This window comes from Oncorhynchus mykiss, chromosome 6 (assembly GCF_057628025.1).
Source record: "Oncorhynchus mykiss isolate SJ-2025 chromosome 6, ASM5762802v1, whole genome shotgun sequence".
In the NCBI taxonomy this organism is placed as follows: domain Eukaryota; kingdom Metazoa; phylum Chordata; class Actinopteri; order Salmoniformes; family Salmonidae; genus Oncorhynchus; species Oncorhynchus mykiss.
In genome coordinates, this window is record NC_143027.1 from 53,278,078 (window position 1) to 53,305,561 (window position 27,484).

Consider the following 27,484-nt stretch of genomic DNA (forward strand, 5'->3'; position numbering starts at 1 on the left):
GACAAATGTTGCACAATCCAGGTTTGGAAAGCTCTTAGAGACTTACCCAGAAAGACTCACAGCTGTTATCGCTGCCAAAGGTGCTTCTACAAAGTATTGACTCAGCGGTGTGAATACTTATGTAAATTAGATATTTCTGTATTTATTTTCAATACATTTGCAAAAATTCCCAAATGTTTTCACTTTGTCATTATGGGGTATTGTGTGATAAACTTTGAATTCAGACTGTAACACAACAAAATGTGGAATAAGTCAACGGGTATGAATACTTTCTGAAGGCACTGTACATGTTCCTAATAGCTACAACTCAGCTCTATTTGTCGCATCAGATATCAGCTGTTACTCACGTAACCGTGGTTCTATGAATTAAGCGCATTCAGTTGACTTCAGATTTGATTCAATTTTTGTTCGTTTCTCTTACGGGCCCATTTCCAAATCAAGCCACCCAACCCCAATTTTGTTTAATGCTGATGTAAAGCCTACCAACTTGTTTTACTTGTGTGTGTCTGACAGAGAACCACCCATGCATATGTATATTGAATGACCTGCTACATACTGTAGACCTACTAGAGAGGTTCTGAGTTTCCACCCAGAGAAAAAGATCCTGGAGCTGCAGGAGATAAGCTTGGCTTCACTTCCTTCCTCATTGACTGAGGTGTGTGTGTGTGTGTGTGTGTGTGTGTGTGTGTGTGTGTGTGTGTGTGTGTGTGTGTGTGTGTGTGTGTGTGCATGCATGTCCATTTGTGTGTGTCTGATTGCATGAACGCATTTGTTCATGTGTGTGTGTGAGCTCGGCTTCCCTGGTCTCTCTTTGATTAAGGAGGACTTGCAGGGCCTCAACCTTTGACGTGGAGCCAGACCCATACAGGGGAGTCCTGGTGCTACCTGTGTGTGAAAGGTTAGGTACCAGAAGGGTATCAGGGCTACTTGTGGGGAAGCTGCTTAAACCCTCAGTGGCATCAGGCTACAGGGACTAAGCCAGAATGCCTGTGGAATGGCACCCAGCCAAAACATCTGGTCAATCAACTCTCCAAAAGAGATACAGAAAACAACAAGGTGGAGTGAAAGGAAACGACAGGATATAAAGTGGTCTACATACCTTTGTATTGAATATATAAGAGGATATTATGGTAGTACCTTCAGGAGTTGTTGCTGAAGCACTTTATAATCTCCCAGATTAATTTGATGTTTAAAGATGTACCTAGGTGATGGAGAGGCTGTTTTATATCCCCTCTACATTAGTCTACTATGTTCAGTTCATTAATTTCCTAACCCAGCTCCAGTCCTTTACGCTGTGTGTCTCCTGGACTAATAGAATGGCCATTCTTCCATTGATGGAAAATCTCCCAGTAGATTTGGAAGGGCTTCTCTCCTTTTAAATCATTCCCATAGCAGGGCCCAAGACTATCCGGGCATATCATTGATCACAGCAGGTTCCCACCTAATTTAGACCCTTTCACTGTTTTCATATAAAATGCACAACAGCAGCCTCCTGTGGATTGAATCTGGGGCATGCTGATTTTTCCTCAAAGATACAGTCGTCAAGGGCTTTTTTTGTGCTTGATTCATTGTTCCCATGCATCAGCTGTCTAACATGGCAGTCAGTGAAAAACAAAACAAAAACCAGCCATAGACCATTCATTTCTATGTATTTTGTTCCACAACTGAGGTGTAGTTCTTGGGCATTCATAGTATTTTCGGTGAGCTGCATCACTTGGCTCCGTTCATATAAAAGAGCCGTATCATTTGCCTCCCAAATGGCTCTTCATTCAAAATGCTTGTAAATCGACCAAGAATCATGACCAAAATGCAAATCTCTAATGTATACCAAAATAAGTAGGCTACCATTATGTCAGATCGTGATATGCACTTTAAAATAGATCTACCTGGCTGAAAATGGAATATAACTTTGCTATTTCTTAAAAGGACATATTTGGGTGGTTTTGAAGCCTTTGTTCATGTTTTTTGAGGGGGACGCCATACTACACAACAAGGATGAGGAAATGATTTGCTGTTTGGGGGAAATTTCTGAAACGTGAAATTACAAAAAAGGTGTCTGGAGATTTGGTTGTAAAAAACAAAACTTACTCACCATAGTCTAGGAGTAAGGTAGGAACGTCGACTGAAGGATCCGCTTTCTACTTAACACATTTAATCCCATCGGTCACAATAGGCTCAAAAGAAGTTAAAGTTGTAATTATTTACAAATAAGTAACATGTTATGCACTAGTCTAGTATGATTCAGAGAAGATTCATATGATTTCTCAAAATGGTCACAAGACCACCAGCATAAATGTACTTTTACAGACGGTAACGGCAGATTTCCTCTTCGTCTGAAGAGGAGTAAGGATCGGACCAGGATGCAGCGTTGTAAGTGTCCATATTGTTTTTAATAAAGACAAATGAACACTCGAACAAAAACAATACAGTACCGTGTGGCGACAAACACTAACACAGAAACAACCACCCACCAACCAACAGTGAAACCCAGGCTACCTAAGTAGCCTCCCCGGGGAGGGTCTGGGTGGGCGTCTGTTCTGGCGCGGGATGTGGACCCCACTTCACCACAGTTTTGTCCGACCCTCGCCGCTGACCTCCGACTGGGGACCCTAGCCATGGGTCCCAAATGGACGAGAGATTCCGGCAGCGCCGGGCAGGCGGGAGACTCCGGCAGCTCCGAAGTGAAGGGCGATTCTGGCATCGCCTGGCTGACTGACGGCTCTGGCAGGTCCTGGCTGACCGACGGCTCTGGCAGCTCCTGGCTGGCTGACGGTTCTGGAGGCTCCTGGCTGACTGGCGGCTCCGGCGGCTCCTGGCGGCTCCGGCGGCTCCAGGCTGACTAGCGGCTCAGGCGGCTCAGGACAGACGGGAGATTCTGGCGGCTCAGGACAGACAGGAGACTCTGGCGGCTCAGGACAGACGGGAGACTCTGGCGGCTCAGGACAGACGGGAGACTCTGGCGGCTCAGGACAGACGGGAGACTCTGGCGGCTCAGGACAGACGGGAGACTCTGGCGGCTCAGGACAGACGGGAGACTCTGGCGGCTCAGGACAGACGGGAGACTCTGGCAGCGCTGGAGAGGAAGGCTCTGGCAGCGCTGGACAGGCGGGAGCACCTGTAGGCAGAAGACGGAGAGACAGCCTGGTGTGGGGGGCTGCCACCGGAGGGCTTGTGCGTGGAGGTGGCACTGGGTAGACCGGACCGTGCAGGGGCACTGGAGATCTTGAGCACCGAGCCTGCCAAACCTTACCTGGTTGAATGCTCCCCGTAGCCAGGCCAGTGCGGCGAGGTGGAATAGCAAGCACTGGGCTGTGCTGGCGAACCAGGGACACCATGTGTAAGGCTAGTGCCATGTACGCCGGCCCGATGAGACGCACTGAGACCAGATGCATAGAGCCGGCTTCATGGCAGCTGGCTCGATGCCCACTCTAGCCCGGCCGATACGAGGAGCTGGAATGTACCGAACCGGGCTATGCACACGCACTGGGGAAACGGCATAACACGGTGCCTCCCCGGTCCCTCTCTCTCTCTCCGGTAAGCACGGGAAGTTGGCGCAGGTCTCATACCTGGCTTCGCCACACTCCCAGTGTGCCTCCCCCCAAAGACATTTTTGGGGCTGCCTCTCAGGCTTCCAGCCGCTCTGCCGTGCTAGCTCCTCATAATGCCGCCTCTCTGCTTTCACTGCCTCCAGCTCTGCTTTGGGGCAGCGATATTCCCCTGGCTCTTCCCAGGGTCCTTTACCGTCCAGAGTCTCCTCCCAAGTCCAGTTCTCCAGGTATCGCTGCCTGTCCTGCTGCTGCTGCCTGTTACCACGTTGCTTGGTCCTTGATTGGTGAGTGTTTCTGTAACGGCAGATTTCCTCTTAGTCTGAAGAGGAGTAAGGATCGGACCATGATGCAGCGTGGTAAGTGTCCATAATGTTTTTAATAAAGACAAATGAACACTCGAACAAAAACAATAAACGATAACGTGAAATCTACAAAACCCGAAACAGTACCGTGTGGCAACAAACACTAACACGGAAACAACCACCCACCAACCAACAGTGAAACCCAGAATACCTAAGTATGATTCTCAATCAGAGACAACTAACGACACCTGCCTCTGATTGAGAACCATACTAGGCCGAAACAGAAACCAAACATAGAAAAACAAACATAGACAAAACAAAGGAAAAAAAGGAAAAAAAAATATATATTTTCTTGGTAAATATAATGTTTAAAGGGTCTAGTTTACATACTTGCTACGCGGTTCAGCACTTGGCGGTCCCATTCTGTGAGCTTGTGTGGCCTACCACTTTGCGGCTGAGCCGTTGTTGCTCCTAGACGTTTCCACTTCCCAATAACAGAACTTACTGTACAGTTGACCTGGGCAGCTTTAGCAGGGCAGACATTTTACAAACTGACTTGTTGGAAAGGTGGCATGACGGTGCAACATTGAAAGTCACTGAGCTCTTCAGTAAGGCCATTCTGCTGCCAATGTTTGTCTATGGAGATTGCATGGCTGTGTGCTCAATTCTATACACCTGTCAGCAACGGGTGTGGCTAAAATAGCCAAATCCACTGATTTCAAGAGGTGTTCACATACTTTTGTATACTGTACATAGTGTATGTGCCTTCATTTTCAATATATTGAATCCATAATGCTTGTGTGATATGACATTATCTTAGCAGTCACATGTGTGACCAATGGAAAAATACAGTGGTTCTAACAATATACATTTAATCAAAGCAGATTATTATTATGGTTTTTTCTCCAGTAGATTTAAATTGAGTTGAGGTATGAACGTACTTGTTCAAGATGATCTTACAGATAATTTTACCATTATCCATTAGCCTATACATATGTTTAAATCAGTGATTTTGATTGTAACATTTCCTATTTTGTTATTTCAGGGGGAATACAGATCCATAAACTGAAATGGTGAAATAATTTAACAAATATTTAATATCAATAGGTTTGTTTACTCTCTCTAGCACAATGGTAGACCAGGTTTATGTGAGATTTGCTGAATAGTCACAAGGATAGATCTGTCTATCAGAGGATGAGTGACATAGCAATAATAATAATTTAAATGATGGTGATGGAGTCTGCTGATGATTTTGTGGAGGTCAAGTCTGGGAACCAACCTAAGTCTTATAGCCACTGGAATTCTCCTCTTCCACTCTGTGAAGCACCCACTTGGTTGATGCCTCATCATCTCTGGAAGCAAATCTCACCACACAAAGTTCAGAGTAGTAGCCAGTCATCCTCTCTACGAGCCCTCTGCCTCAGCACTGTATTCCTCCATCTCCCATTCCTCTCACGCTTCAAGTGATTCCTTACATGATATTCTCAAAAGATGAGGAACTGACAGCCAGTTGCTGTGTCCAAATTTTGTTCAAGCTAGCTAGGCAAGCCAAAAAGAGTTGACCTGTAAATCAATCTGCAATTCCGTGGCTCAAAACCACCAGATAAATGCTGGCTGTATCACAAGCGGCCGTGATTGGGAGACCCATAGGGCGGCGCACAATTGGCCCAGCGTCATCCGGGTGTAGGGCATCATTGTAAATAAAAATGTGTTCTTAACTGACTTGCCTGGTTAAATAAAGGTTAAATATATATATTTTTAAATGCAATAAAAACTCATTGTTATTAAAAATACAAACATTGTTTCCAAAAAGATTGGAGGACAAAAATGACCTTAAAATAACTAATTATGTACAAATGTACAGGAGCTGTCTTTCTAGGCATCTACCAGGGTGCCATGGCAACACCATAGGTGTAAACCTGGTTCGTATGAGTATTTGGGTTGAGATATATTCAGGTGTAGTTCTGGTTTATATTACAATGAACAAAGATATAAATGCAACATGCAACAATTACAAAGATTTTATTGAGTTACAGTTCAAATAAGGAAATCAGTCAATTGAAATACATGAATTAGGCCCTATTCTATGGATGTCACATGACAGGGAATACAGATACTATAATTAAAAGAGGAAGGGGCATGGATCAGTTAATCAGTAGGTATCTGGTGTGACCACCATTTGCCTCATGCAGCATGACACATCTCCTCGTATAGAGTTGATCAGGCGGTTGATTGTGGCCGGTGGAATGTTGTCACACTGCTCTTCAATGGCTGTGCGAAGTTGCTGGATACTGGAGGGAAATGTAACACACTGTTGTACACGTCGAACCATGGCATCCCAAACATGCTCAATGTGTGACATGTCTGGTGAGTATGCAGGCCATAGAATAATTGGGACATTAGCTTCCAGGAATTGTGTACAGATCCTTGCAACAGGGGGCCCTGCATTATCATGCTGAAACACGAGGTGCTGGCGGCAGATGAATGGCACGACAATGGGCCTCAGGATCTCATCACGGTATGTCTGTGTATTCAAATTGCCATCAAAAATGCAATTGTGTTCGTTGTCCGTAGCTTATGCCTGCCCATACTATAACCCTAACCCCACACTCTGTTCACAATGTTGACATCAGCAAACCACTCGCCCACACAAAGCCATACACGACATCTGCCCGGTACAGTTGAAACTGGGATTAGTCCGCGAAGAACAGACTTCTCCAGCGTGCCAGTGGCCATCGAAGGTGAGAATTTGCCCACTGAAGTCGGTTACGACGCCATACTGCAGTCAGGTCAAGACCCTGGTGAGGACAACGAGCACGCAGATGAGCTTCCCTGAGACGGTTTCTGACAGTTTGTGCAGAAATTCTTCTCTTGTGCAAACCCACAATTTCATCAGCTGTCCGGGTGGCTGGTCTCAGACGATCCCGCTGGTAAAGAAGCCAGATGTGGACGTCCTGGGCTGGCGAGGTAACACGTGGTCTGCAGTTGTGAGGCCGGTTAAACGTACTGCCAAATTCTCTAAAACGACATTGTAGGCGGCTTATGGTAGAGAAATTAACATTAAATTATCTGGAAACAGCTCTGGTGGATATTCCTGCAGTCAGCAAGCCAATTGCACTCTTCATCAAAACTTGAGACAGCCGTAGAATTGCGTTGTGTGACAAAACTGCCAATTTTAGTGATAGTTTCTTGTCTCCAGCACAAGGTGCACCTGTGTAATGATCATGCTGTTTAATCAACTTCTTGATATGCCACACCTGTCAGGTATATGGATTATCTTGCTAAAAGGATAAATGCTCACTAACATCAATGTAAACAAATTTGTGCACAAACTTTGAGAAAAATAAGCTTAATGTGTGTATGAACATTTTCTGGGATATGTTATTTCAGCTCATGAAACATGGGACCATGTCTTTACATGTTGCGTTTATATTTATGTTCAGTATGTTTTTGTTCAGTGTAGCTAGCTAGCTACTGTGTGTATGCTTGTCCCAAAATGGCTGGCTGAAAGAGGAAGGGCTGGGACTGTCCTATGTAAAACAATAGATCATGATTCCTTCAATTGGAAAAGGGGATATCCAACCAGGGTAGGGTGCCGCCTGAAAGTCTCAGTGCAGAGCCCCTTCATTATCATCTCTTCGTGGCGACAAATCAAAGTAACCATTCCAGACTCTCAAGTTAAGGATGTAGAGAGGATGACGTTAACATGATGTAGAGAGGATGATGTTTACTCACTCACTCACTCACTCACTCACTCACTCACTCACTCACTCACTCACTCACTCACTCACTCACTCACGCCTTCTCTCACTTACTTACTTACTTACTTACTTACTTACTCCTTCTCTCACACATATCCTATCCCATACACGCATACACCACTCTTTCTCTCCCTCACACACACGATGCTCCCAACTTAGAAAAGTTGTGACTGACCGGCTCAAATCAGTCTTATGTAGCAAAGTAATATATATATATATATATATATTTTTTTTTACATTGAATCAAAGTAGAGACTCAGAGCTACAAAATGGTATATCATGCACTGCATTTGAGGAACAATGGGAAAGTAATTATGCTTTGAAAGTTGATAAACTTATATACTCACTTTTGAGAAAAGGGCCTTCAAATAGTTTTCTTTACCTACTGGAGAGCTCCTTCGTCTACACCCATTCAGCATTGTTCACACACTCTTAAGCCAGGAACACCCATCTCTTAAGGATTCACATGTGAGGTCATGTGCTAAACAGTAAGTAGTGTAGTAAAGATTAAAACTAAAAGTGGTAGTAGCCTACAATAAGGAAAAATTCCAGGTAAACAGAAAGTGTCCAGATAAAAATATTTTGTAAATAGTAGATGACGCTTACCCAGACACACTTGTCTAAATTGATGGATCCTGTGAAATAAATGCTATAACCCAAGCCACATCCACGGGTGGAAAAAGTACTAAATTGTCAAAAGTATAAATGAGTAAAAGTATAAATCATTTAAAATTCCTTATATTAAACCAGACGGCACAATCTTTTACAAATATAAACAGTCAAGCAATGTACACATACCCCCCAAAAAAACTTTAGTACTTCAAAGTATTTTAACTGAAGTACTTTACACCACTTCCCAAATGCCTTCACACTACAACATTTGCATACTTTATATACTGTTACACACGCACTTATCACATAGTATTACATAAATAAGTTGAGGCCATGCAACCTGAGTTGAAACCTGAGTGAGGTGCACATGTAAAGTACATAAACAGATGTATGCGCCATGTGGTGGACACTTGATACGGTCACATGATATTGTTGTGGTATGTCACAAAATCATGTTACGACCACACATATCAATATTAATTTTATTTATCAATATTTTGCTGAGTCTTGCTAAGTGGAGGGGCCTCTACAGAAGATGTAAACGATATAGCCAAATGGTTAGTTGCATAGTAGCAATATCAGAAATAGATATTGTCAATTTAAATAAAATAATACACACAGTACGTACAATAACAATATCAGTGAGAGACAAGGTAGTTTTACATGCATACAATCAGGACTAAAGTGGCTGAGCAGCAGGATAAAAAAAATTGTAGCAGCAACGAAGGAGGGTACCTGTATCTGTCCTGCCCTTGACTTTGGTGCAGGGCATGTGATGGCTGTAGCCTCTTCGTTGCAAAATTCCCTGATCTTCTCAAAAAGAAAAGTTTGTCTAGCTGTGTCCAGTCCAGGTGGTGCTTGTACAGGCAGACCATCGATGGGAGGAAGGATGTCCGTGTTGCGCAGCAGCCGTAACATGGTCCCGACAGGCCGAACGCTCCTTGGCGACAACACCAGGCTCCAGAGCATAGAAGCTGTAAAACAGAGACTAACAACAACAACAAAAAAATCAGAAGACAGATCAGAATTACAACCCTGCACAACATCAATTCACTTACCAAGTTTAGATAAGAAGAATAACCGCATACAAAGCAATGAAAATTAATTTCACCTGAAGTGCTGGTACTGCTTGATCTGTGGCAGCGGCCTGAAGTACGGAGTCAGGTGTTGTTGCCAGCTATAGCTTTCCACCAGCACCATACCATCCTCCAGTCCAACCAGCTGTGGGGTGTTGACCCCTGTCACAGTGCTGTCCTTCACAACACCAGCAATCTCAGACAAAGTGTTCACTCTGGTCTTTCTGAAGCGCTGCTTGAGGAGGCTGATGCACCAGTCGGGGGGGCAAACTTGGTGAGGCCTGTGATCAGGAAGTGAAGGTCCAGACTGTGGTGGAGATTGTGCATGGTCCGCCAGGCACAGCACCAGTGTCACGACTTCCGCCGAAGTTGGCTCCCCTGCCTGTTCGGGCGGTGCTCGGCGGTTGTCGTCACCGGCCAACTAGCCGCCACCGATCCCTTTTTCGTTGTCTGTTTTGTCTTATTAGTTTCACCTGTGTCCTTTTGTGTGTGCTTGATGGGCTTCCTTATTTAAAGTATGTTTACCCGCCCTTATTTTGTGCGGGATTAATTTTGTGTTACGTGTATGCGTTAGTTAGGTGTGTTTGTGTTCTGGACCTGGCACCCTGTGTTTTGGGTGGTCCATATATTTCCGCGCCCTGTGTTGTGGCCTTGTTTGTTTTTGCCGGATTAAAGTGCACTTTTTCCCCGTGGAACTCTCTGCGCCTGATACCTTCCTCACTCACCTAGTCCCACGTGACAACCAGAGCACAAACCTGTTCTTGTTTTGGTCACTGCAGTTATCAAAATTCAGTTCCACATGTGTTTCCCTAACTCCGTAGATGGTGAAGAAATGGTGCATGTAGTTGATGACTGCGCTACTGCATTTGCGTGATTGGGCCAGCTCTCTTTTTTGATGGGAGGCATGGGAGACAGGTGTAGACCTTAGAGCGAAGTAAAAAGAGTGAAGTAAAAAAAATACGTATTAAGTAAACAATAGATAAGTAAACAAATAAAAACAACAGTGAAAAGACAGTGAAAAATAACAGTAGTGAAGCTATATACAGTAGCGAGGCTATATACACGCGCCAGGTAGTCGGGCCAGTTGAGGTAGTATGTACATGAATGTATAGTTAAAGTGACTATGCACATAGGATAAACAGAGAGGAGCAGCAGCATAAAAGAGGGGTTGGGGGGGCGGGACAATGCAAATAGTCTGGGTAGGCATTTGATTACCTGTTCAGGAGTCTTATGGCTTGGGTGTGAAATCTGTTGAGAAGCCTTTTGGTCCTAGACTTGGTGCTCCGGTACCACTTGACATGCGGTAGTAGAGAGAACAGTCTGACTGGGGTGGCTGGGGTCTTTGACAATTTTTAGGGCCTTCCTCTGACACCGCCTAGTGTAGATGTCCTGGATGGCAGGCAAATTAGCCCCAGTGATGTACTGGGCCGTATGCACTACCCTCTGTCAGAGGCCGAGCAATTGCCGTACCAGGCAGTGATGCTCTCGATGTTGCAACTGTAAAACCTTTTGAGGATATTAGGACCCATGTCAAACCTTTTTAGTTTCCTGAGGAGGAATAGGATTTGTCGTGCCCTCTTCACAACTGTCTTGGTGTGGACCATTCATTGGACCATTCTAGTTTGTTGTTGATGTGGACACTAAGGAACTTGAAGCTCTCAACCTGCTCCACTACAGCCCCGTCGATGAGAATGGGGTGGTGCTCGGTCCTCCTTTTCCTGTAGTCCACAATCATCCCCTTAGTCTTTGTTACGTTGAGTGATAGGTTGTTATTCTGGCACCACCCGGCCAGGTCTCTGACCTCCTCCCTATACTGTTGTGTCGTCTGCAAACTTAATGATGGCGTTGGAGTCTTGCCTGGCCATGCAGTCATGGGTGAACAGGGAGTACAGGAGGGGACTGAGCACAGATGTGTTGCTACCTACCCTCACAACCTGGGGGAATCCCGTCAGGAAGTCCAGGATCCAGTTGAAGAGGGAGGTGTTTAGTTTCAGGATCGTTAACTTTGTGATGAGCTTTGCGGGTACTATGATGTTGAACGTTGAGCTGTAGTGAGCATTGAACTGATTTAGCTCGTCTGGTAGGGCCGTGTCACTGGGCAGCTCGCGGCTGTGCTTCCCTTTGTAGTCTGTAATAGTTTGCAAGCCCTGCCACATAAGACGAGTGTCGGAGCCAGTGTAGTACTATTCAATCTTAACCCTGTATTGGCACTTTGCCTGTTTGATGGATCGTCGAAGGGCATAGCAGGATTTCTTATAAGGTTCCGGGTTAGATTCCCACACTCTGAAAGCTTCAGCTCTACTCTTTAGCTCAATGCGAATGTTGCCTGTAATCCATGGCTTCTGGTCGGGTTATGAACGTACAGTCACTGTGGGGACAACGTTCTTGATGCAGTTATTTATAAAGCCAGTGACTGATGTGGTGTACTCCTCAATACCATCGGAAGAATACTGGAACATGTTCCAGTCTGTGCTTGCAAAAAAGTCCTGTAGTTTAGCATCTGCTTCATCGACCGCTTTTTTATAGACCTTGTCACTGGTGCTTCCTGCTTGAATTTTTGCATATAAGCAGGAATCAGGAGGATAGAATTGTGGTCAGATTTACCAAATGGAGGGCGAGAGAGACGTGTGCAAAGCTCTCCGTGTGTGGGTACAGGTGATCTCACATTTTTTTCCCTCTGGTTGCGCATTCATCATGTTGACAGAAATTATGTCAAACTGATTTAAGTTTCCTTGCATTAAAGTCCCCGGGCACCAGGAGCACCACCTCTGGGTGAGCCGTTTCCTGTTTGCTTATTTCCTTATACAGCTGACTCTAGCTGGCTAGCTAACAGAAAGCTTTAACTTGCAATGAAAACAACTTAACAAAATTAGAATCGTATAACATCTGAAACTGTAGCTAAATTCTTACCCGTATACATGATGATAGCTTCACGGCAGACTGCAACCCCATTTTGTTAATAAGACATCCTGTGTCGTTTCTGTTTAGTTTGCACAGCTTGTTTGGCCTGTTGTGTTCCACTGATTTCCAAACTCAGTCAACTTATTCCGTGACAACAACACTGTTGATCGCTGTTTCTTACCCATCATTGTCATCAGAAAATTCTAAATGTCTTCTTCAATTAAAATATTTTTACCTAAATCAGGGATTTCCTCATCGTGTGATTCATTTTCAGTCAGAGAGTGTCAGCATGTCACAATCATCCTCCAGAAAGTAGTCCATCACAACTTTTTCCCACTGAACTTTGTCGATAGCGCCTGATAAATTCAGGGCAGAAATGTTATTGAGAGCAGTAGCAACATATTTGCAGTTCTCCATGGCTAACATTATATCTTTAGAATAATCTACAGTAGAAAGTATTATCTATGCATAATGAGCAGCTCACTTCATAGACAAAAGATGCTACTCCACAGACCAATCTGAAACTCATCTCTCAGCATGTCCAGCCCACTCATTATCTCAACCAATCATGGCTTGCGGGAAGGTTCCTTCCTTCTCTTTGACTAAACCAACTAGGTTATTTAAAAAAATGTATTCGCATTTACAGATGGCATAAAAGTTCACATGTTTGAGAAAGCATTTCTGGCAAAAAAAAACATGCTTTGTTCCCAACCTTTTTTTTTTTTTACGTTCAAACGGCTCTCCTGTGAAGTTGTGACATGCAGCATATGCCTAGATTCCTGAATTGGGTCACAGTTAGGCACGAAACATTGTTTAAGGGACACCAGAAAAAAATGTTTTGATTAAGATATAGCTTTGAATTACAGTGATTAGGAATATGCATCCTGCCTTTGAATCACATCTCTTTGCATATCTATCTTTTTTATATTTGTCCTGTGGCTTCCAAATTTGTGCATAGCCTACTGGTCAAATGACCAGGTTGTTAGCTCGCTAGGTAACATGACTACACAATGTAGTTTGTTATCAAACCAAAACATAGCGTCCCACAACATGGTTTATTCAATTTTGTAAAATGTGTGTGAGTCCGGGGCAGAAAGAGTAACAAGGAGCTCCATATAACAAGGGTCACAATTTTTGAATGGTTTGGGCTACAGACACATAGTTTTCAGCAATGTAAAGGCGCAACATGACTGTGGTGAAGCTGTGCTCTGTTTGTCCTCTGTGTCAGACTGGCCTGTGCTCTTGGTTCTAACATGCGGAATTCAAATATACTATGTGGTGTTTACTACTGATTTCAGATCCGAGGCTAGAGAAACTGTCTGCAAAGTTTTGGTAAGGGCTCGGAGTGATGTCCCGTACCCAAGAAGAATCGACCAATCACCTAAAGGATATTAATGACTTGACCGGATATGCGATAACCCAGCATCTCCCAAAAACGGATGTTCAGGAGAAAAAAAATATTTTAAAATAAATGTTCCGTTGTACGTGTGCATTTGTGCTTAAACAAGTGCACATACCAAGGGAAAGAGAACCAAGTATCCGGGTAGGCTGCAACCTGTTCAGAATGAGTCTGATGTCATCAGATAATTTCCAAGTCAATGCCTGAGGTCAGTAAGAATTTATGTAGACCTCAAAACATGGATTAAGGGGACCTGTAGTAGTTTTACTACACGTCAATGTGTCTTACACCATTGTAGTGGTGATATGTATGAAGGATTCTATTTCATAGCTATGTTATCCACGGAGGAGCTAACCTCACGACGGAAACACTGAACCAGTCATGCGGGGTGTGATCATGGTTCATGACTTCTAATAACTTTCCTCCTGAATGAAGGGTTAAATTATTAGTGGCATGTGTGTTAACCATCAGAAGAGTGTTCTGGAGATTCCCTTACACGTGTTGCAATTTGAGTGACTACTAACTCCCCTGCCGCTGTTATCAATAGCAATTTGACTTGTGATGTCTCTAACCTTCTTACTGATTGTGGCTGGACTGACTGTGCTGGCATTGGTACTGGTACTCAAGGGGCCCAGTTATCTTACCGATTTATTCTGAAATGTATCCTAATGGATGAACACATGATTAAGGCATTTTACTAGTTGCATTGTAGTTGAAACTACACATGGCAAGGAATGATTATTGTTGCCATTTGTTTTTGAGGTGGAAAGACTGGGCATTTTTTGCAACCAGTGTGGTACACCTCAGTGATATCTTAGATGTGTTCTAAGGTTATCCCCATTGAGGGGCATGTCTGTTCCTCTCTGTTCTCATGGGGAATTTTACAACTAGACTTGTTTTCTGCTCTGGCGGCCTCGTACAGTGTTGCACGTAGTCTCGACCCCCCCACCGGACATCATGGGTCTGGGGGTGGGACCCCCCACCAGCGGTTGGTGTTGGTATCCGAGGCACAAACAAAAAGATGTTGGTATCCGAGGAACAAAAGAAAGGAGTTGTCAGCGACCACGTTGTCATTAGCTTGACTAACTTTTCAACCAAATCTCTCCTGGTGTTTGTGCTTAAAAACGTGTGGCAACCTCTTCAGTACCTGCGAACTGAGACGAGGATATCTGTCTGTGATATCGCAAAGTGTTTCACCAGTGGGAGTCATCGGGCCAGTTGTGGGACTGACGCCATTCGTGTCATTGTAAGGGGTCAGTCCCCCACAAAGCAGAAGATGTATCATCGGAAGCAGAGTACACTCTGCGCATCAATGTTTTCATTGCTGAGACAACCACAGTGCTTGTGGAAGTGTCCGAAGGGCAAGAGAAGTTCATCTCAACTACAGTACTGAATGACTTCAAGGAGGAGGGAAGTTGCTCATTCACAGAGACTGCTGGCTCGAAATCATGAAAATAATGGTCAATCAGGTTTTCTGATGGAATGTGTTGAGATATCGTACTTATTTTCTTGGATCATAATATCTTCCCTCGTGGATAACTGCATTTCTGCTAGCGTTAGGGGAGACAGTGTGGTCAGTGGAGAAGGCACTGTGACCTGTATCCATACGTGGTTGGTTTTCCAATCCATCAGTGGGAGTAACCGATCCATCAAGTCTGCTCCGATTAGCAGGGGTTCAGATCTGAGGCTGGTAATATTCACAGGGTGAACAAGCGACATGTCCTGGAAGTGTAGTTTCAGCATCATTCCCTTTTTAACCAATGTTTAGTTGGCTTCAAAGCCCTTTTGACATCATTGAACAATGTTTGAGAGATGACCGATATTGTCGAGCCCGAATCAATTAGCGCATGACGGGTCAAGCAGTCCTCCAGGACTGTTTCCGTGTATGGCCTTTTGAAGTTGCGTTTAGTGGACATATTCCCCATAACGTGGAATGGTTGTTCGCAACGACGTGATGTGGCGTTTCTGTTTATGGTGACAGCAGATCGACTTGTCGGATTTTGAATGGACTGGTCTTTTGCAACACTTTTGACCTGTTCTTTAGAATGGATCTTTCAGAGTACCACCCGGTGGTTCTCAGTCGAGTTCACTAGACTAAAGTACTTAAACAGCTGCATACTGAATGTTCCTGTGTAGTCTTCATCTTCACTCAAGAAAATTTCAGAGTGTTTCAAAGTTTCTTAACCATTCGTGACACCGTCCGCCTGCTTGGTCTCTAGTTTTAAACCTTTTCTCAGCCATGTAGACACCGCTTCACACTGTCTGGTCTTTAGTTTTGTAGATTTCTTAACCATTAGTGCATGTGGACTGCGTACTCTGATCTAATGTCACGAGTCCTATTTAAGCAATCGGGGCAAAAAGGGGCTTTCCCTCCTTTTGTCGTAATGTCTGTGCTTGCGTGGGCGTGGACACTGACTTGGTTAGGACTTCATATGAAAAACAATTCTCTCATTTAGAAGGCTAACTTCACATTACATCTTCTCACAAATAGTTTAATATTTAATTGTTTAAGTTCCACAACATCTAGATGTGAATCTGATCACTGGGAAATATACACATTCAGAGATAGTTATGTTGTTCTACTGTCCTTAGTTACATCACCAATTAGTAATGAATTCGACAGGATTGTTTTTTAAGTATCCACGGACCATTCCAGCTGATTGGAATATAGAAATATTGTTTAATTATTCAACCTTTTGATGTTACCGTTTTGGCAGGAGGAATCTCCTTATAACTAAAATGTTTCTTTCTCCTCAATCCTGCCAAACCCAAAGTTTCTACACTGTATTTATGACCGGTCATAAAACTGGTGGGAGAGAGAGAGGAAAATCTGGCAACTGTGATGCTCACCCAACAGGGCAAGTCATGACATATGTGAATAATTATCATATATACATCTGAAATGTCAGACTATAAATTGCAAGAACAGGCCACTCTGGAGTCAGATGTTAACATAATGTGTAATTTGTGACCGACCAGCACAATTCGGTCCTATGTAGCAAAATTTCTAATTGTGTTTTTTTACACTGGAATGAAGTAGAGACTCAGAGCTACAAAATGGTATATCACACACTGCAGTTGACAAGCAATGAGAAAGTAATTCTGCTTCGAAAGTTGATAAACTTTTAACCCCGCCTTTGAGAAAATGGCCCTTGAATAGTGTGGTACACCTACTTGAGAGCTCTTCTTTGACTACACCTATTCAGCATTGTTCACACCCGCTTAAGCCTTAGCCCAACCATCGTTTTAAAGATTCATATGTGGGGCCATATGTGACTCATTTCAGGAAACTAGGCGTATGTCGTGTGTCACTTCTTCACAGGAGAGCCATTTGAAATTCAACTTTTTTTATCAATGCGTTTTTTGGCAGAAATGCTTGCTGGAACGTGAACTTTCATGTGCCTAAAAAACATCTTCAGGATCTGACTAGAATTTAGCCTAAAATGACATACCAAATCTAACTGTCTGTAGCTCAGGACCTGAAGCAAGGATATGCATATTCTTGATACTATTTTAAAGGAAACACTTTGAAGTTTGTGGAAATGTGAAATTAATGTAGGAGAATATAACACATTAGATCTGGTAAAATATAATACTGTTGTACCATCATCTAAAAAATATATATATATATTTTTTATTGAATATTCGAAACATACAATATACTTGCAGTGAAGCTGCTCAACAACTGCATCATACCTGTCATCCAACAGATTCCCATTCAGAGCGACACACAGAAGCATCCAGGGTCAATTCCTTGCTCAAGGGACAAAATTGACCGATCTACCACCAGGCCAAAAAACGTGAACCCAAACCCTCCAGATCCCCCCACAGTTCCCCAATAGCTGTCCCTCAACCATTCGAGACCACTCCCACAGTCCCCCCCCTGGAAGAAAAATAAAAAATACAATTAATTCCATTCCCCACCCCCAAGAACCGTCCAATGCACCAACAACCAAGAGAATGAACTAAAGAGAAAAAAGGAAAAGTCAGAAGAAAACAGCAAACAACATTGCAAAATAATCATTTTAAAACAAAGAACATCAAGGGCAACTAAAAGCATAACAGCAATGCCAACTGTATATGTTTGTGTGCATGTCTGGCACTATTACATGTATGTGTGTGTGTTCTTGTATGTGTTCATTTGAATGAGAGTGTGTGTATATGCATGGCATCAGCCTCAGGCAAACTGGCATTAGTTGTAAAAACACTGCCCCTTAGTGTCATTCAAATCTACTTTTTATTATGTTTTACTTTGACTTTTTTAATTTAAATTTTATTTTTTATCTTTGACCATCATTCTATCTCCCACAGAGCAACTCCACTCCCACTTGTCTCCATATTCCACATAACAACCCTCAGCTTCCCTCAGCCCATCCCATCTATCTCTGCTGGCCACCCACTTTGGGTTTCTTCTCAACACATATCTTTCAACTATGCTGTGATGTTTAATGTACAATTTCAATCTATTTAATTCAATATAATCCACAGATTACAAGTTAAAGTTAAATACTTTTACTAAGAGTATTAGTATATTAGTAATTGACTTACCCGGTCTCTTCAGATCTCCTAACAGTACTATTTCTAGGGTCAATTTTAGATCAATGCTATGGATTTTCAGCCATTCCTGAACCTGAGACCACAAATAGGCTACCTGAGGGCAAATCCAAAATAAATGGTCTGTTGATTGTTTCATCATCTTTGAAATGCAAGAGAAAGGCCATAATGTATTATTCCAGCCCAGGTGCAATTTAGATTTTGGCCACTGGATGGCAGTCGTGTATGTGCAAAGTTTTAGACTGATCCAATGAACCATTGCATTTCTGTTCAAAATGTTGTACCAAGACTGCCCAAATGTGCCTAATTTGTTTATTAATAACTTTTCAAGTTTAAAATTGTGCAAACAATTGCATGGTATTATTTCCCTGTGATAGCTACTGTCAATTGGACAGTGCAGTTAGATTAACAAGAATTAAAGCTTTCTGTCAATTTTGGATATGTCTATGTCCTGGAACATTTTCTTGTTACTTATAACCTCATGCTAATCTCATTAGCCTATGTTAGCTCCAACGTCCCGTGGATTGGACACCGATTCAAAATAAGTTATCCTGTTGAGTGTAGGGGGCAGTATTTAGATTTTTGGATGAAAAACGTACCCAAATTGAACTGCTATAAAGTTTCCAAAACTGTCAAAATATTGTCTGTGAGTATAACATAACTGATATGGCAGGTGAAAACCTGAGGAAAATTCAACCAGGAAGTGGCCTTTATTTTGAAAGCTCCATGTTCCATTGAATGCCTTCCCTCCATTTAAAGGGATATCAACCATTCCTTTTCCTATGGCTTCCCCATGTTGAGAACAGTCTTTAGACATAGTTTCAGGCTTTTATTTTGAAAAATGAGCAAGGAAGATCACATCTCGTCAGTGTATAGCTGGGTGTCCCCAGAACTTTGCTTGCGCAACAGTTTGGAGCAGCCATTGTGTCTCTCTCTCCTACTGACGAAGCAAAAGTCCCGGTTGATATATTATCAATTATATATTGAAAAAACAACCTGTGGATTGATTATAGAAAACGTTTAACATGTTTCTGTGGACATTACGGATACTATTTGGAATTTTCGTCTGCGATGTCGTGACCGCTCGCGCCTGTGGATTTCTGAACATAACGCTCCAAACAAATGGAGGTATTTTGGATATAAAAATAAACTTTATGGAACAAAAGCAACATTTATTGTGTAACTAGGAGTCTCGTGAGTGCAAACATCCGAAGATCATCAAAGGTAAGCGATTTAATTTATTTACTTTCTGACCTTCGTGACCAATCTATTTGGCGGCTAGCTGTTTGTAATATTTTGTCTACTGAGAGAGATGTTCCTACATAAATGCTTGGATAGCTTTCGCCGAAAGGTTTTATTGAAATCTGACACGCCAGGTGGATTAACAACAAGCTAAGCTGTGTTTTGCTATATTACACTTGTCATTTCATGAAAATGTAATATTTTTTGTAATTTAATTTGAATTTGGCGCTCTGCAATCCAGCTGATGTTGACGTAAATGATCCCGCTAACGGGATGGGTGCATCCATCAAGTTTTGATGAGGATATATGCTCGGATCACTTAAGGGTTCGAACAAAAACCAGCCTTATTAAAGTGTAAAATTTTCTCTGACTCTACAGCTACAGTGCTCACCAGTTTCTCCACAGAGGTCCATAGGTCATCCCTGTAGACTGCCTGAAGCTGGTGCCTTACAATTTAGGATAGTGCCATAAGCAACACACCACGAATTAGGAATGCCCTAGAAATTACTTGAGACAATGCCATGATAGGGTCATTTTGCCAAGACCTTGGATTTATATAGAATACAATCCAATTCAATTATTAAGGTGTGATAACTATATTTTTTATATATTTTGTTTATGCTTTTATTCCATTTAGTTTAATTTCATTTGACATTTAGGAAGTGATAGAGCCATAAACAAGTTTCCCATACAACCATCACTTAGTGCCACAACACCGCTCATTTGGGAATAAATGTAATTATATATTTGTGGTGCTCTGCAGCTTTCAGAAAGCTTACCCGGGTCAACCACCAGAAGTGGACCACAACGACGATCCACAACCAGGACAGTCCATGGTCATGTTTATGTTGGTTGCAATTTACAGGATAATCACAAGATTGAAACCAAAAGAGGTGTCTGAATCCTGGATTAGGAAAACCACCAAAAACCCCGAAATCTCCATCGCTAACTATAACATCTTCCGCCAAGATAGAACTGCCAAAGGGGGCGGTGTTGCAATCTACTGCAAAGACAGCCTGCAGAGTTCTGTATTACTATCCAAGTCTGTACCCAAACAATGTACCCAAACAATTCTACTTCTAAAAATTCACCTTTCCAGAAACAAGTCTCTCACTGTTGCCGCTGGCTATAGACCTCCCTCTGAATTGATTGCCCCCCATCTATCTTCTGAGCTCGTGCTACTAGGTGACCTAAACTGGGACATGCTTAACACCCCGGCCATCCTACAATCCAAGCTTGATGCCCTCAATCTCACACAAATGATCAATGAACCTACTAGGTACAACTCCAAATCCGTAAACACGGGCACCCTCAAAGATGTCATCCTAACTAACTCGCCCTCCAAATACACCTCTGCTGTTTTCAATCAAGATCTCAGCGATCACTGCCTCATTGCCTGCATCCGTAATGGGTCTGCGACCAAATGACCACCCCTCATCACTGTCAAACGCTCCCTAAAACACTTCTGCAAGCAGGCCTTTCTAATCAACCTGGCCAGGCTATCCTGGAATGACATTGACCTCATTCTGTCAGTAGATGATGCCTGGCTATTCTTTAAAAGTGCCTTCCTCACCATCTTACATAAGCATGCCCCATTAAAAAAAAAATAGAACTAGGAATAGATTTAGTGTTTGGTTTACTCCAGACCTGTCTGCCCTTGACCAGCACAGAAACATCCTGTGGCGTTCTGCATTAGCATCGAATAGCCCCCGTGATATGCAACCTTTCAGGGAAGTTAGGAACAAATATACACAGGAAGTTAGGTCATCTAAGGCTAGCTTTTTAATTGCTATATTGTAATTACTTCGCCACCATGGCCTATTTATTGCCTTAACTCCCTTATCTTACCTCACCTCATTTGCACTCACTGTATATAGACTTTTTGTTTTCTTTTGTTCTACTGTATTATTGACTATTTTTTGTTTATTCCATGTGCAACTCTGTGTTGTTGTATGTGTCAAATTGCTATACTTTATCTTGGCCACGTCGCAGTTGCAAACGAGAACTTGCTCTCAACTTGCCTACCTGGCTAAATAAAGGTGAAATAAAAAAAAGGATCATAGGCGCTAGATTTTCCTCTCTCTCCCTCACCAGTTTTATGACCGGTTGTAAATACAGGATTGAGGGGTAAGAAACCTCTGTTACAAGGAGATTCCTCCCGCCAAAACGGTAACGTCAAAAAGTTGAATAATGAAACAAGATTTCTGTATTCCACAGTTGGAATGGTCCATGGGCACTTAAATAACAATCCTGTTAATTAGTAATTAATTCATTACTAATTGGTGATGTAACTAAGGATAGCAGAACATCATAACTGTATCTCTGAATGTGCATATTTCCCAGTGATCAGATTCACATCTGCTATATGTTGGGTTATTTCTATGATTAAATATTAAACCATTTCTGAGAAGATGTAATGTGATGTTAGCCTTCTAAATGAAATAATTGTTTTTCATATGAAGTCCTAACCAAGTCATTGGCCACACCCATGCGAGCACAGACCTCACAGCAAAAGGAGGGAACGCCCCTTTATCCCCGAGTGCTTAAATAGGACTCATGACGAAATGTAAATTAGGTCAGAGGACATGCGAACGCAGTCCACACGCACAAATGGTTAAGAAATCTACAAAACTAAAGACCAGACAGCGTGAAGCAGTGGCTACATGGCTGAGAAATGGTTTAAAACTAGAGACCAAGCAGGCGGACAGTGTGAACCGGATGTCACGAATGGTTAAGACACTTTGAAACACTCTGAAACATTCTCGAGTGAAGAAGATGAAGACTACACAGGAACATTCAGTCTGCAGCTGTTTAAGTACTTTAGTCAAGTAACCTCGACCAGGAACCACCGGGTGGTACTCCGAAACATCCGTTCTGAAATTTCCGTTCATTTCCCTATCAAACGACCATTGGTACGTCTGATGTATGCATGTTAACAGAGCTACAACTACGAAAGACTTTGATCTCTGGTGGACAAACCAGAGACTTTCTGTTGAATTACTCCCCAGACGGATTAAGTGTTTTCAACGGAGAGACAGCAAAGACATACACACGTAAATACACTACTGTTCAAAAGTTTGGGGTCACTTACAAATGTTATTGTTTTCCATGAAAACATACATGATATTAGTTGCAAAATGAATAGGAAACATAATCAAGACATTGACAAGGTTATAAATAATGATTTTTAATTTAAATAATAATTGTGTCCTTCAAGCTTTGTTTTTGTCAAAGAATACTCTATTTGCAGCAATTGCATCCTTGCAGACCTTTGGCATTCTAGTTGTCAATTTGTTGAGGTAATCTGAAGAGATTTCACCCCATCCTTCCTGACGCACCTCCCACAAGTTGGATTGACTTGATGGGCACTTCTTGCGTTTCATTTTTTTCTGCATCTCCCGAATGTTCTTCTTTGTGATCCGAATACCTTCAACTTAGATTTGTCTGTCCATTACACTTTTTTCAGTCTTCCTCTGTCCAGTGTCTGCGGTCTTTTACCCATCTTAATCTTTTATTTTTATTAGCCAGTCTGGGATATGGCTTTTTCTTTGCAACTCTGCCTAGAAGGCCAGCATCCTGAAGTCGCCTATTCACTGTTGACGTTGAGACTGGTGTTTTGCGGGTACTATTTAGAAAAGCTGCTAGTTGAAGACTTGTGAGGCGTCTGTTTCTCAAACTAGACACTCTAATGTACTTGTCCTCTTACTCAGTTGTACACCGGGGCCACCCACTCTTCTTTCTATTCTGGTTAGAGGCGCTGTTCTGTTCTGTGAGTAGTACACAGTTGTACGAGATCTTCAGTTTCTTGGCAATATCTCGCATGGAATAGCCTTCATTATTTAGACCAAGAATAGACTGAAGAGTTTCAGAAGAAAGATATTTGTTTCGGGCTATTTTGAGCCTGTACTGATGCTCCTGGAGCTGATGCTCCAGATACTCAACTAGTCTAAAGAAGGCCTGTTGTATTGCCTCTTTCAGCTGTGCTAACATAATTGCAAAAGGGTTTTCTAATTATCAATTAACCTTTTAAAATTATAAACTTGGATTAGCTAACACAACGTGCCATTGGAACACGGGAGTGATGGTTGCACTTGAAAGTTAGTTGAAATCAAAGCTAACATCGACACACGTTCACTGCTACTATCAACTGCTACAAATCACAAATTAGGATTTGTTACAAGTTATGTATACTGAACCAAAATATGAATGCAACATGTAAAGTGTTGGTCCCATGTGCTAAAATAAAAGATCCCAGAAATGTTCCATGGCACAAAAAGCTTATTTCTCTCAAAGTTTGTGCACATATTTGTTTACATCTCTGTTAGTGAGTATTTCTCCTTTTTCCAAGATAATCCATCCACATGACAAGTGTGGCATATCAAGAAGCTGATTAAAAAGCATGATCATTACACATATGCCCCTTGAGCTGGGGACAGATGTCTCAAGTTTTGAGGGTCATGCAATTGGCATGCTGACTGCAGGAATGTCCACCAGACCTGTTGCCAGGGAATTTAATGTTAACACCTCTACCATAATGTTGTTTAAGATAACTTGGCAGTACTTCCAACCGGCCTCACAACCACAGACCATGTGTTACCACGCCAGCCCAGGACCTCCACCTCCAGGTTCTTTACCCACGGGATCATCTGAGACCAGTCACTTGGACAGCTGATGCAACTGAGAAGTATTTCTGTCTGTAATAAAGCCCTTTTGTGGGGAAAAACTCATTCTGATTGGCTAGGCCTGGCACCCCAGTGGGTGGGCCTGGCTCCCAAGGGGGTGGGCCTATGTCCTCCCAGGCCCACCCATGGCTGCACCCCTGCCCAGTCATGTGAAATCCATAGATTAGGGCCTAATTCATTTATTTCAATTGACTGATTTCCTTATATGAACTGTAACTCAGTAAAATCTTTGAAATTGTTGCATGTTGTGTTTATATGTTTGTTCAGTATACATTATGATACGTTCACAGCCTTCCTAGGGGTAATGTAACATGAGATATTTGTCACGTTGTTATGAGTATGTGTTTCTTGTTATTTTGCATAATGTACATTCTTGTATATCATTATGTTTGATGATTTATTCCAGGGTGTCAGGTTAACATGAAACCACGTAAAAATAAACATAATTATTAGAAAATGGTCAGGTCAATGACTCTGCGGCCATGTACAATGGATGTGCTGCTGGATGTCATTTGTCCCTTCTGTGCCTCATGTATCAAATGGCCTCTACTGTGGGTTTAATTCCAGTTCCCTTTCAGCTTGGAGAAATATTGCCTGCCAAGCTTCAGCTTCCATCTCTGTCAGGCCAGCAAAGACGTATGGAAAATTTGCTTTCTGACGGCTACCCTTCCAATTTGGGGGTCAAGTCTAATTGTCCAATTGGAAGTCTCTGGTTGTGTCCCACATGGAACCCTATTCCCTGTATAGTGCACTACTTTTGATCAATGCCCATAGGGCTGTTGTAACTCTTGGGTCCAAAGGAACACATTCCCATAGTTTGACTGTCATGAGATCGTGTGATCTCTCTCTCCATGTTCACCCCCATATGGAATCATGTAGTAACCAACAAAGTGTTAAACAAATCAAAATATATTTTAGATTTTATATTCTTCAAAGCAGCCACCCTTGGCCTTGATGATAGCTTTGCACACTCTTGGCATTCTCACAACCAGCTTCATGAGGTAGTCACCTGGAATGCTTTTCCAACAGTCTTGAAGGAGTTCCCACATATGCTGAGAACTTGTTGGCTGCTTTTCCTTCACTCTGCCGTCAAACTCATCCCAAACCCTCTCAATTGGGTTGAGGTCTGGTGATTGTGGAGGCCAGGTCATCTGATACAGCACTCTATCACTCTCCTTCTGGGTCATATTGCCCTTACACAGCCTGGAGTTGTGTTTTGGGTCATTGTCATGTTGAAAAACAAATGATATCCCCACTAAGCCACTGGTTCTCAATCCTGTTCCTAGGGACCCAAAGGGCTGCACATTTGTTTTTGCCCTAGCACTACACAGCTGATTCAAATTATCAACTCATCATGAGGCTTTGATGACTTGAATCAGGATTGTAGTGCTAGAGCAAAAAATACTGCACCCATTTGGGTCACCAGGACCAGGATTGAGAACCACTGCACTAAGCGCAAACCAGATGGGAAGGCGTATCGCTGCAGAATGCTGTAGTGGCCATGCTGGTTAAGTGTCCCTTGAATTCAAAATAAATCATATAACAAATCATGATTTTTGAGTGACTTCCTCATCTCTGTACCCCACACATACAATTATTTGTCCCTCAGTCGAGCAGTGAATTTCAAACACAGATTCAACCACAAAGACCAGGGAGGTTTTCCAATGCCTCGCAAAGATGGGCAACTATTGCTACAAAGGTAAAAATATGGGTCATGGATCATTTAGCTATTTGATTTAGAATTTTAGGACTCCTGTAGGTATTCCCCCCCAATATATATATATATATATATATTTGATAAAATATTCAATTTGGCTACCACTGTAGCCTATAGAAACACATTAAATAAATTCTAAAGACAGTCCACGCAAAAATGAGTAGGCTTAAGGTTTTGAAGTGTCTGGAAAGCTCAGGAAATATTTTTGTTTTTTGACACCTACGTATTTAACTTATTTTTTCTTTAGCAAAAACTACCTCCATACTTCCATTCATTTTTTAAACCGTGATAGTCCCGTGACACTTGTGGGGGTCATCGAGCAAAACAGAGAACACCATCATGTTTGCGAGAATTACATTTTTCCATAGAGTGGTTTGTAGCCCAAACAGTTTGGATGCTACAGACAGAAGTTGGTATATTGGCGGTACCAACTTCACATGAGGCCTGTGGGGCTTGTGGTGATCATAGAGCAAAATGTAGATCAAACCGTTCTTACGCTATTGACGTTTTTGTGAGATGACAGATTTTCCGGATGTCTCATGATCTGACAAACACAGCTCACATTCCACCGCAGATGCAGAAGGCTGACGACATAGGTGGATGTTGGGGATGCAGAAAAACAGATATCTAGCTTAAACGGACAGATTTGATTTCTTATGTTACTTAGATTGTATCCTGTTTGAAATAAAAGACTAAAGATCTGTCAGTCAACTTTGATTTATCTTATTGGTCTATGTAGTTCTGTCCTTGAGCTGTTCTTGTCTATTAAGTGGCAGAGCGGTCTAAGGCAGATCTTAAAGAGAGTTTTGGTCTATGTTTTGATCATCATTGAACCCTTTGTTACCCTTGTGCCCTGACACTTTGTGTGGGTTGGGTTCAGGAACGTAGCAATCAGCTTGATTGTAGCGGTAGTCGTTTGGCTGCCAACGTTTTTTATAGTAATTTTGACGTGGTGGTTATTGGTATCGTGGTTTCATGGTAGATACTGTTATTGTGCGTCATCTCTCAACGCTCCTATCCCTGATAACGCACCCTATCTGGAGTGAGTGCTCCTGTTCAATATTGAAAACTGAGATGCACACGCAAGCTCTCTGAGTTCTGAGCTTGGCAAATCAGCGTGGGCTGTAGGGCCTAAGTAGTTAATGAGGATACATGGGGATACATGTTCGACAGAAACATTTGTTTGAATAGTGTAATAGCTCTTCCATTCCTGTTTCAGTGAGTAGGACAAAGTAAGTCGAACAAACCTTAAGACAGTATGCTTGTGGGTGTTCATTCCGAGCTTGTTTGACAGTGTTAGCCAACGAGCTGTCGTGTTTGTGAGTCGCAGAACCACGGATTTCTATTTTCAAAGCCGTGACAAGTTTTGCGTAGTCGTTTTGCACGTGTTGCTGTTGTAGATGGGTGAACCTTGTCAAATCATATAACATTATAATTTGTCACATGCGCCGAATACAACGGTGTAGTCCTTACAGTGAAATGCTTACTTACAAGCCCTTAACCAATACTGCTTTCAGAAGTTTTTAAGAAAATAAAAAAGTAATAAATTATTAAACATTAGCAGTAAAATAACAATAGTGAGGCTATATACAGGGGGTACCGGTACAGAGTCAATGTGCCGGGGGACCGGTTAGTCGAGTTAATTGAGGTAATATGTACATGTAGGTAGAGTTATTATAGTGACTATGCA

General features: G+C 42.4%; 2 long non-coding RNA genes across 3 annotated transcripts in view; both read right to left on the bottom strand.

The window, feature by feature from the left end:
- Window positions 1-27,484, bottom strand: part of LOC149982921 (uncharacterized) — a 255,617-nt gene that overhangs the window by 120,059 nt on the left and 108,074 nt on the right. The gene's annotated exons all lie outside the window — the stretch shown is intronic.
- Window positions 8,692-12,693, bottom strand: LOC149982922 (uncharacterized). Its single transcript, XR_016496924.1, has 3 exons — window positions 10,515-12,693; window positions 9,335-10,222; window positions 8,692-9,211 (listed from the first exon to the last, which is right to left on the bottom strand). It is a non-coding gene; the product is annotated as an uncharacterized LOC149982922 (long non-coding RNA).